The 11,158-nt window shown below is 46.8% G+C and overlaps 1 protein-coding gene across 1 annotated transcript in view; it reads left to right on the top strand.

Annotated features, from left to right (window-relative positions):
- The first annotated feature begins 497 nt into the window (after positions 1–497).
- The window catches only part of KANK4 (KN motif and ankyrin repeat domains 4), a 66,186-nt gene continuing 55,525 nt past the window's right edge, over positions 498–11,158 (top strand). The window contains exon 1 of the mRNA XM_010833908.1: positions 498–530. The gene's annotated coding sequence lies outside the window, so the exon portion shown is untranslated. The remainder of the gene's footprint in view (positions 531–11,158) is intronic.

The raw sequence follows: 11,158 nt of genomic DNA on the forward strand, positions 1-11,158 counted from the left end.
ATAGAGCTATTGTTAAAATGCAAATATGTTACCCTGAAGGGTAACCAGTTACCCAACTACTGTGGCCCCTTGGAGGAGCAGAATGTCCCAGGGCTTCGGTTAAGTCACACTCTCCTTGGCCTCCAGTTTCTCATCTGTAAAATGAAGACAATAAGAGACTGCTTATGGGGTTACCCCAAGAATGAAATGAGATAGTACACGTAAAGCGTGTACACATAATACAGTCAATAAAATTAGGGGGAGGGGGTTGTTTTGTTTTGTTTTGTTTTTTAAGCAGTTAGGATTATCTGGTTTTCTAGCTAAAGTTTCGGCACTTATTTGTTTGGTTTTTAAAGAATTTTGTTTTAATGTAGTCTCCTTTCATTTTAAGATATTTTTCCCCTTTCTAATTATAAGATGGTTTTGATCTTCATTTTCTTACTTTTAAAACAGGGTGAAAGATCCTGCCTTATTGGTTTATTGAGGATTTACTGAGATAAAGTGCTGACTCTGGGTGCCAGACCTGCCCAAGGCTCTCACTTAAACTGGAGGTGCGGTTGAAAGCCCCTGAGGGCTTGGGGGAGCATCTGGGTGGGTCACTAGGGAGGCGGTGGAGGAGAAAGGGGAAACGAGGGGCACTCTGCTTCCTCTGCCCCAGCTGCCTGGATGTGGAGTCTGGGTGGGAGGGGCCCTGGGAGAGGGTGGACCCTGTGACCTTTCCTCTCCCTGGATCGAGGATCCTTTGCCTTCTAGGCAATTTCTCTTAGGTTATGCATTCCCAGGAGGAGCGGCATCCTTGGCCTCCCTCCCCAGCTTGACTTTGGTGGAGTGGTGGTGGTGAGGAGACAGGAGTTTTTCCTTATCCCTCTGGTCTCACTGAATGGTATAAACTGCTCCTCTGAGAGGCAGTTGGGCTTCTGAGAACATCAAGCCAGGGGAGATTCTCTGCAGTGTCTCTGGAGAGCAGGATAGTTCTCTTCGGGCTGGGGCAGGGAGAGGATCCAGGAGCAGAAGCAGCTTTGGCCCAGCTTCCTGGCCTTGAATAGGAGGGGTGAATGGGTGGGGGGCACAGGAGTTTCCCAGCAACTCCCAGAGCAGGGCGCCACACTTCCAGGGTTCTGGGAACAAAGATGGCTCTCTCCCCCTCGGGCAGTGAGGATTGTCCTCCCTTCCCCGTGCCCTGGCCTTCTCCAGTGTGCTTTCCTGCCAGCTTCTGGGGAAGGCTTATCCCCACTCTCAATCCATCAAACCGGAGTTATCCCTCTAAAGCAGAGCCTGGCTGATGCACAAAATCGCTTTCCCTCGAGCTGGAGACCAGGGTTGAGAAGTGGAGGTGAATGCTGGTTCTTGGGACCCTGAAGCCAAGCAGCAACCTGCCACCTTGCCACCTGCCTGCCCCACTGTGGGAGTGGCAAAGAAGGGGCTGCAATGGGAGTCTTCCACTTCGAGGCAGAGCACAAAAGAGCCAGCATCAATTCTAGCCCAGAAATGGGGCTTGCAGTTGTGAAGTTCCATTACAGCTCCCATGTGTTGGTGGTCTATGGGCTGTTACTATCCTTTTTATTCTCTTTCCCTTTTTCCTCCTTCCCTCCATCACTCCTTTCCTCCCTTCCTTCCAGCCATCCAATAAATACTGATCACTTGCTCTGGGCTAGGTGAAGTGATGTGAAGTGAAAGTTGCTCAGTCCTGTCTGACTCTTTGCGACCCCATGGGCTATACAGTCCATGCAATTCTCCAGGCCAGAATACTGGAGTGGATAGCCTTTCCCTTCTCCAGGGGAATCTTCCCAACCCAGGGATCGAACCCAGGTCTCCCTCATTGCAGGCAGATTCATCACCAGTCGAGCCACCAGGGAAGCCCAAGAATACTGGAGTGGGTAGCCTATCCCTTCTCCAGCAGATCTTCCCAACCCAGGAATTGAACCAGGGTCTTCTGCATTGCAAGTGGATTCTTTACCAACTGAGTTATCAGGGAAGCCCTAAGTGCCTGGGCTAGGTACTGGGCTGGATAAGAAGTTTCCAGTTCAATAGAGACAAAGAATTAGTTAGCTAATGGCAAGACAGTTTGATGAGTGCCCTGATGGATATTCTTACAGGATGCTCTTGGTACATAGAACTTGGGGGAGGGGAACCCCTCCTGACTGGTGGGTGGAGAAGGGAAGATGCTGGTAGGTAAAGCATCTTGAGGGCTGAGTGGGAGTCACCAAATAGAGAAGGAAGGGGTAAGATTTTGTGTGGAGGGAGCAGAAGGAAGTCTAGAAGACGCACAGCTAGAGGATGTACAGAAAGCTCAAGACAATCACTGATTCACTGAGTTTTGGTTCTCTCCCCTGTAAAGTAAGAATAATACCAAAGTCATAGCTGGCACACACCAAAAAAGTCCTTCCTTTCTTCCAGTTTATTTTATTTTTTTACCAGCAATATTTAGCCATGCAGGAAAAATGGCAATGAGAGGCAAAACATACTAAGTGCTGGAGTCAATGGAAATACGATGGCAGGATGTAGCATTTTGGAGGATGGGCATTATTAATTGAGATTGATATTTAAGATTGGGAACAGTTGGCACAATCTAGGCAGATCCTCGAAGGATGGGAAGGATGCTGGTAGAGAAGGCTTCGAGAAGGGCGTGTTAATGGGTTGGTACAAGGTGAGCCAAAACATGGAGGTGTTCAGGCATAAGGTGAGGTGTGGGTGTACTTTTCAGGGCCAGAGCAGTTGAGAGTGAGGCTGGAAAAGTGGGCTGAGACCACTTTGATCTCTAACTGGTGAGAACATAGATGATATCTGGTTTGCATATGAGTTTTGTTGGATCTGCACAATATTATTCTTTTTTTTTTTAAAGATCAGATTTTACATAAATCCACATTCCTGACGTTTTTTGAAAAAACAATCAGATCTGGCAACACTGGCCCCACGTGACAACACCTGGCTGGAGGCTGAGTGGTGGACATTCAGGATGACAGCCTTCAGTCACAGGTTGCATCTCCTGCTGGCCAATTAGCTTGAAAACTCCATCAATCCAATCTTCAAACAGTATGTTCAGAAAGCTCCTAGTAAAATGCATTACAAGAGAAAGAAACTAAGCCATTGTAGTTCCTTATTAGATTAGGGAATGAATTTTACTACTCCTTGGGTAAATTTTAATTGAGGAGTAGCAGTTAGGTGGGGAAAATGCAGTGCTTGATGCATGATAGCCTGAGAAGGAAACTCTAGGAAGTGAAGGGTGGAAGTGGACACCTGGAAAGATGGAGATGGTGGGGCCCTGGTGTGAGTCATTATACCCGGTCCTCTCAGTCACGGCGAATTCTGTGTTTGCTGGGCTGCTAAGTCACTTCAGTCGTGTCCGACTCTGTGCCACCCCATAGATGGCAGCCCACCAGGCTCCCCTGTCCCTGGGATTCTCCAGGCAAGAACACTGGAGTGGGTTGCCATTTCCTTCTCCAATGCATGAAAGTGAAAAGTGAAAGTGAAGTTGCTCAGTCGTGTCCGACTCTTAGCGACCCCCTGGACTGCAGCCCACCAGGCTCCTCTGTCCATGGGATTTTCCAGGCAAGAGTACTGGAGTGGGGTGCCATCGCCTTCTCTGGTCTTTGCTGGGGAAGGACACCAAAACACCTGTCCTTGTCAAATATTTATTGCATTTTAAGACATTTGCTACCTTATTTTATTGACTTTTAATCGTAAAAAAATTAGACTCTTGAAGGACAAGGTAAAATTTGTGTGGTTTTTAAAATTGATAAAGAAAAAAAGTGGAAAAGAAAAAATTCCTTCTATTTTTTGAATAATTTTTGGAGTGTGTGTGTGTGTGTGTGTATGTGAGTGGGTGGTCTTTATAATTTGAAAGGCTCAATAAACTCTACTGTTACTGTTGTTATACTTAGTCATACCTGACTTTACTTTTTAATTAATTATTTAAAATATTATACCAGTTAGTAGTAAACATTTAAAATAATGTAAAACTATATGAAGGAAAACATTCCATAAACTGTCAAAAAATGGTGGTGATGGCATATGGGAGAATTTGGAGTGTATTGTTCTAGACTTGGATATGGCTATATATGAGGTACAAGCTTTCCTGGTGGCTTAGATGGGAAAGAATCTGTCTTGAATTCAGGAGACCCAGGTTCAATCCCTGGGTTGGGAAGATCCCCTGGAGAAGGGAATGGCTATCCATTCCAGTATTCTTGACTGGAGAATTCCATGGACAGGGAAGTCTGGCGGGCTGCAGTCTATGGGGTCTATTGTTCTAGATTTGGATGTGGTTATATATGAGCTATAGATATGTCCTTGTATGCTGCTGCTAAGTCGCTTCAGTCATGTCTGACTCTGTGCCACCCCATAGATGGCAGCCCACCAGGCTCCCCTGTCCCTGGGATTCTCCAGGCAAGAATACTGGAGTGGGTTGCCATTTCCTTCTCCAATGTATGAAAGTGAAAAGTGAAAGTGAAGTCGCTCAGTCATGTCTGACTCTTAGCGACCCCATGGACTGTAGCCTACCAGGCTCCTCCGTCCGTGGGATTTTCCAGGCAAGAGTACTGGAGTGGGGTGCCATTGCCTTTTCCATGTCCTTGTATATATCTAGGTAAATGCTGACATAGCTATTTGGATAGAAATTTTTAATAAAAAGGTTTTTACATACTGTCCTGCTATGTGTTTCTCTTAAACCTCTATCTTGAGCATGTTATAGGTCATTACATCCCCTCCAGGCCCATGTAAGGAGAGGCTGCAATGCAAGAGACCACTGGATAGAAAGTGCTAGCTTTGAGTCCCCTGCTGTGTTCCCCTGAACCTCACTACTCTCCTCTATAAAATGGGGATACTCATTCCTTCCTTCCAAGAATCGGATGAGGGTTAAATAGAACGCTAATGTACTCAGCACAGTTTATTGGATATCGGGTCACCAGAGCCCATTACACCATCGAGAAAATGTCTTTCATTCCTTGGATTCCTCATTCTCCACCCTTCACCCCCTTGGGAGAGAAGTGGTGGGGAGTTGGGAGAGATGAAGGTGAATCTGGGGTGAATTACAGCTTTTCTCAATGGAGTTTAAAATCCTCTTTTCAGTGCTGGGTAACATTAAAATCTCAAACAGTTCATTAGCAGACACATTCCAGTTTTGTTTAGGAAGTTTTCTCTGGACTCATGTTTATTTATTCAGCTGCAGGAAAATTCCTGAAGCCAGGTATGTTGGTAGGAGGGTATGTCTGATAGGAAGGCGGTGACCTGTGCCTGCCCTTCATGGGGGCGTCCTCTTACTAGTGGGCAAAGTCTGCCCCTCTTAGTACAAGGAGGATTCATACCTTGTCTTTGCAAATGGCACAGCCTCCTGCTACGCAGTTCTCTCCTCCACTTCTCTCCTTCCCCTTCCATTAGATTACCATATTCTCTTTCCTTTGTGTAACACATCATTAACAAAGACTTCTTACTCTGATATCTCATGAACCCTCTAGCAAGTTTAAGTGAAGTGAAGTCGCTCAGTTGTGTCCGACTATTAGCGACCCCATGGACTACAGCCCACCAGGCCCTCCGTCCATGGGATTTTCCAGGCAAGAGTACTGGAGTGGGGTGCCATTGCCTTCTCCGTTAACAGCGGCTAGACATATTATATTTACTTGGAGCTGATATACTTTGTGACAGCCTTAGTGCCCTCAGACACGGCGTGTTTGGCCAGCTCCAGGTAGCAGCAAGCGCACGGCAGTCTGGATCTCCCTGGATGTGATAGTCGAGCGCTTGTTTTAAGTTTAGGTCCGTATAATGTAACAAATGAAGCAGCGGAGGCCCAGAGGAGCTGTGATACGACTCAAGCTCACACAGCAGAAATTGGACAAATCGGGATTTCTTGGCTCGAAGTCCACGCTAGTCGTGCTGTATCATGTTGCCTGTTTGTCTAATTGTTGGCAGGAAGCTCCTGAAAGGCAGGGGCTGCGGGAGGGGCTCTCATTCTGGCCAGTGGGGAAGACTCTTTGGAATGCATGTAGTCGTGGGGCTTAGTGTACTGGGAGGGACTGGTGAGAGCAGACGAAGGGGACATGTTTGGAGGTCACCCCAAGGTCAGTGGAGGCTGGGAGCTGGCGGGTTGAGAATAGCCTGGTGCAGAGCCTGGATGCCAAAAGGGAGGCTGGCCTTTGTGGTCACTTGCAGATTTATGGGCTTTTCCAACATGATGCAGTCTCATTTGGGGTATTTAGCCCTTTTTTTTGGCCTCAGTCAGCAGTGCACCATAAAAATCCTCTTCCACATCCCACAGCAGATCCCTTTTCTAATTTAGCTCACATCTCTCAGGCCCTCTATTCCCATATCCAACAGATCAAAATAATCAGTTCTGTTTCCCATTCTCTCAGAGAATAGAGGAGAGAGATCTTCAGATAACCTCATTTGCTTCTATTAGAGTACTGGCCGGTTCCATTTATATAGCTGTGTTTAGTATCAGAGTAGCCTTATAGACCAGCTCTTCCCAATAGAAATATAATGCAAGTCATATTTAAAATGTGCTAGTAGTGTATTAAGTAAAATAAAAAGGAAACAGGTGACATTAATTTTAATAATATATTTTTATTTAACCTAGTACATACAAAATATCATTATTTTAATATGTAATCAATAGCAAAAATTAAATGAGATATTTTACATTTGTTTTCTCATCGTAAGTGCACATTTTACCCTCACTTACTTTAATATGAAATCAATAGCAAAAAATTAATGAGATATTTACATTTGTTTTCTCATCTTAAGTGTGTATTTTACACTCACATCACATTTTAATTCAGACTAAGTGTTAAGTGTTAGTCGCTCAGTCATGTCCAACTCTTTGTGACCCCATAAACTGTAGCCCTCCAGGCTTCTCTGCCTATGGGATTTTCTAAGCAAGAATACTGGAGTGGATTGCCATTCCCTTCTCCAGAGGATCTTCCCGACCCAGGGATTGAACCCGGGTCTCCTTCATTGCAGGCAGATTCTTTACTGTTTGAGCTACAGGAAAGTTTTTAATTCAAACCAGCCACATTTCAAATGCTTAGTAGCCGCATGTAGTTCGTGGCTATGGTTTTGGCAAGAGTAGTTATGAGGCTTCATTCACTATTAAACCAAGAAGGCTTATTTTGTGATGGTAATGGGGTGCTCCTGGGCACTGCCCTGTCTCTCCTGCATTCCACTGAAGTAGTGAAGAGTAGCCCCACCTGCTGCTTCTACCCACTTGTCAACTCCGGGCATCTTCCCCCTGCTTTGCTGACATGGGTTTTCTCAAGACTTACACCTTTGGGTTTTTAGGATGCAAGGCACACTGTTCTTCTTCCTCCCCTGCTCCTCACTGAACTTTTCCCACATTCCTCTCCTGCTTGCTCTTGGTCTTCACTCCCACCACCTTTATAACCATCACACCAATCATACCAATATGGATGACTCTAGAATCTACACTCTTGTCTTCAAGCTTCTCCCCTGCTCCAGGCCCACCTTTTCTACTGTCTGCTGGGTCATCCTTGGAGGATAAACCCTTCTCTTTGGGTGAACACGCTAGGCAGACACATTCGTTCCTGAGGACAAATGGTCCAGCCTCCAAATGGACAATTAACAAATGGTTAAGTCACTTCAGTCGTGTAGACTCTTCGCAACCCCATGGACTGTAGCCCGCCAGGCTCCTCTGTCCATGGGATTCTTCAGGCAAGAATAGTGGAGTGGGGGTAGCCATTCCCTTCTCAAGGGAGTCTTCCTGACCCAGGGATTGAACCAGCGTCTTCTGCATTGACAGGTACGTTCTTTACCACTCATGCCACCTGGGAAGCCCAAGCATTTGCTATACTTCATCCCCATTCATCTGTACAGCCCTGTAAGGAGGAAGTTGCGGGTGTTTGCTTTTGTTTTTGTTTTTTTATTTTCAGTTTGTGGACACAGGGACTGGCAGAGTTTAGGGAATTTGCTGAACGCGTGCTGGTAAGTGGCAGAGCTGGGAATCGAACTCAAGCCTGCTTTATTCTAAAGCCCACATTGCTGATCTTCATGCTCTCCTGCCTCTGGCAGTTCCAGCACTGGCTATGCTGTTTTCAGAATTGAGTATGTACTGTCTATATACTCATCCTTAGAAGAACACATCCTTCTGTGCCTATGTGGTTTGCTTGTTGTTGTTCTACCTGCTGTTATCCAGGCTCATCCCTGGTTTATTTCTGAGTCTGTGCCTTAACCTTTAGTGTTAGCACTTGAAAACCTTCACTGAGACCAAGTCCCCTGCTGTGAAGTGTCAGTGCCTAGAAGTAGGAATGTGAACACATTTTCCAAGAGGTTATCTGTTTCCCTTTCTGAGGTCTTAGGCTCCTCATCTGTAAAATGAGAGAGTTGCTTCCATTAATTGCAAGAGCCTGTCCCACCCTTATGCTCCACGAATCTGTTTCATGGTTCTGCTTCCTGGGGGCCTACTGTGTGCTCAGCACACGATGGATGCTGTGGGCTGTGCAGAGAGAGCACAGAGACATTACCCCAGCTGTCAAGGAGTTGACAAAACTATTCTGGAAGACAAGCCAACATTCAGGAACCTGCCAGCAGTATAAGACATTATGTAATTATGCCTGCAATCTCAGATTATATACATTTGTGATGGTTCAATAAAGGAGAAGAAAAGCGGCTGTTCTCTTAAAAGAAAAAAGAATACATACATAAAAGGAGCAGTTAGTGGAAAGCATGAAGTCTGGCCAGCCTGCTGGTTGGATTTGCTCCTCTCTCTTCCCTCTTGAAATCATTCTATAAATATTTACTGTCTACTAATGGGCCAGGCTCTGAGGACACACACCCTCCCTCACTGTAGCTGGAGTTATATCTGAAACCCAGCCTTCATCTGGTTTCTTCCCTGTAGAAGAACCTTTGCAACTTTCCAACTCTCTAACAGGATAAAACGAGCTGACCTCCAGCTCCTGCCTTCTTCCTTCTGGGCCCCTCACACCTGCACGTTAGGCCCGGGGCACTGGTCATTCCTCAAGCCCAGTGTACCCGTTTTCATTTCTGGGATAGAGGGCTGCTTTCCCAGCCTACCTGGCGAACTTCTATTCATCCTTCAAAACCCAGCCGAGATACTGCACTGTGATGCTTTCATGGTCCTCCATCATGCCTTTGCCCACTGCTGTGACACCATGTGTCTTTGTTTAGGTCTACACCTCTTGTTTTGAACCATGAATTCCTTGAAGGATCTTTATTCCCTGGCTTCTTCATCTGTGAATCCACCGAACCTATCCCTGGGCCTGAAGAATAGTTTCTGATCAGTGGCTAATTGAACATCATTCATAGAGGCTGCTGTTTGAACAGGAAGCTTCCCTTTCCTTCTCTCAAACTGCTGGGCTGTTTAACTCCATGCCTCATGGCCTGCAAAGCAGACTGGATGGTTGAGAAAGCATCACTACTTCCTGTCTCTACACAGTAGTGGAGACACCCCACCACAAGAGCCTCACTATAGCCCTGGAGGGGGACTTTCAAAGGCAGCAGCTGCTGACACTGCACCCAGCAGAGGGCTGCGGTGAAGGAGGCATTTGTGTTGGGCTTGGCAGGCAGAGGGCTTTGTGCTCCAGAGCACAAGTGGGTAAGTATGTCAGGCAGGCTCCAGGCTGCACACGCCTGCCCAGGGCCTGGGCCTCTAACGCCTCCTGCCCTGGGAAGAAAAGGAGGCATTGTGTGCGCTGGCTGCCCTCCAAGGGAAATATTCCTGTTGTTCTTCTATTTGGAACTGCTCCCCTTTTAAAGGGGAAAAGTCCAGAAGTGAAAATCTCTCTCCACTCTAACACATCCTGTCTACCAATTCCAAATCAGTTGCTGCCTTTGAAATATTAATTCATCCATCAATTGATTCATGTCACTGTGACATCTTCAAGGAGCACGGGTATGGGTCATCACTGTCCTGGGCATGAGGGACACAGCCCGCATCCCTTTGAGGCTCTATTCCTGATTGAAGTGAAGTGTTAGTTGCTCAGTCGTGTCTCCTTGTGACCCCACGGACTGTAGCCCTTAGGCTCCTCTGTCTGTGGGATTTCCCAGGCAAGAATACTGGAGTGGGTTGCCATTTCCTTCTCCTGGGGATCTTCCCGACCCAGGGATTGAACCTGGGTCTCCTGTAATGCAGGCAGATTCTTTACCATCTGAGCTACCAGGGAAGCAAGTTCCTTATTTCTGGGTGTCCACATTCTTGTGAAGCCTGGCCCCACTCCTTCTCTGGGGCCTGATGTCCCTCCGCAGCTCAGCACTCCCACCTCAAGGACTCTGTCTGCCCTGCCTGTCCGCCCCCTCTACCACCTAGTCCTGCATAGTATCACCCCCGAGAGGTACATGTTTTCAGCTCACCACCATTCCCCCCACCTAGGCTTGCAGGCCGGTGTGGGCAGAAGCATGCCTCAGTCTGGGCATAGAAACTTAGCAGGAAGACCTGATTCAGCCTTAGCTCTGCCTTTCACTGTCTTTGTGACTTGAATCAAGTTCCTCAAGCTCTCTGAACTTCAGCTTCCTAATCTGCAGAACAGGACAAATGACACCTGACCTCGCACACAGAGCCGTCGGGGAGGAGGAAGTGGTATGGTGCTGCCTGGGACAGGGCCTGTCCTGCCACATGACAGCTCTCAATGAATAATGACCATACAAGGAACAACTATTGAGCGCTTACTAGTCCCTTCCTTCCCTCAGACACCACAGCAACCACGGCTTATCTTGGAGTGTTTTCTGCATGCCAATGCTGTGTTAAGTCCAGGCATGTTACCATCAGAACATCAGCCTCTAAGGTGTGTGCTACTGTCTATACCCTTTCATAGCTGAGGAAACTGGCTCCGAGGTAGAGTGACATGGCCAAGGTCACATAGCTTGCAAGCACAAAGTGAGGAATTATGCTGAGGTCTGTTGGATACCTTCCCATCACTTCCCAACCAGACAGACACCCATCACAGGCTGGCTTCTTGGTGCTGGGATCTGCAGCATCAGCATCTTTTGAGAGCTTGTTGGAAATACAGACTCTCAGGCCCTACCCCACCCGCACTGACTCAGCATCTGCATTTTATCAAGATCTGTCGGTGTTGGATGTGCGTAATACAGTTTGAGAAGCACTGAACTGAGTCCCAAAGTGTTTTGAGGGTTCGGGATGGGGAACACATGTATACCTGTGGTGGATTCATTTTGATATTTGGCAAAACTAATACAATTATGTAAAGTTTAAAAATAAAAT

This window comes from Bison bison, unplaced genomic scaffold (genome assembly GCF_000754665.1).
Source record: "Bison bison bison isolate TAMUID 2011002044 unplaced genomic scaffold, Bison_UMD1.0 scf7180017863957, whole genome shotgun sequence".
Taxonomy (NCBI): Eukaryota; Metazoa; Chordata; class Mammalia; order Artiodactyla; family Bovidae; genus Bison; species Bison bison.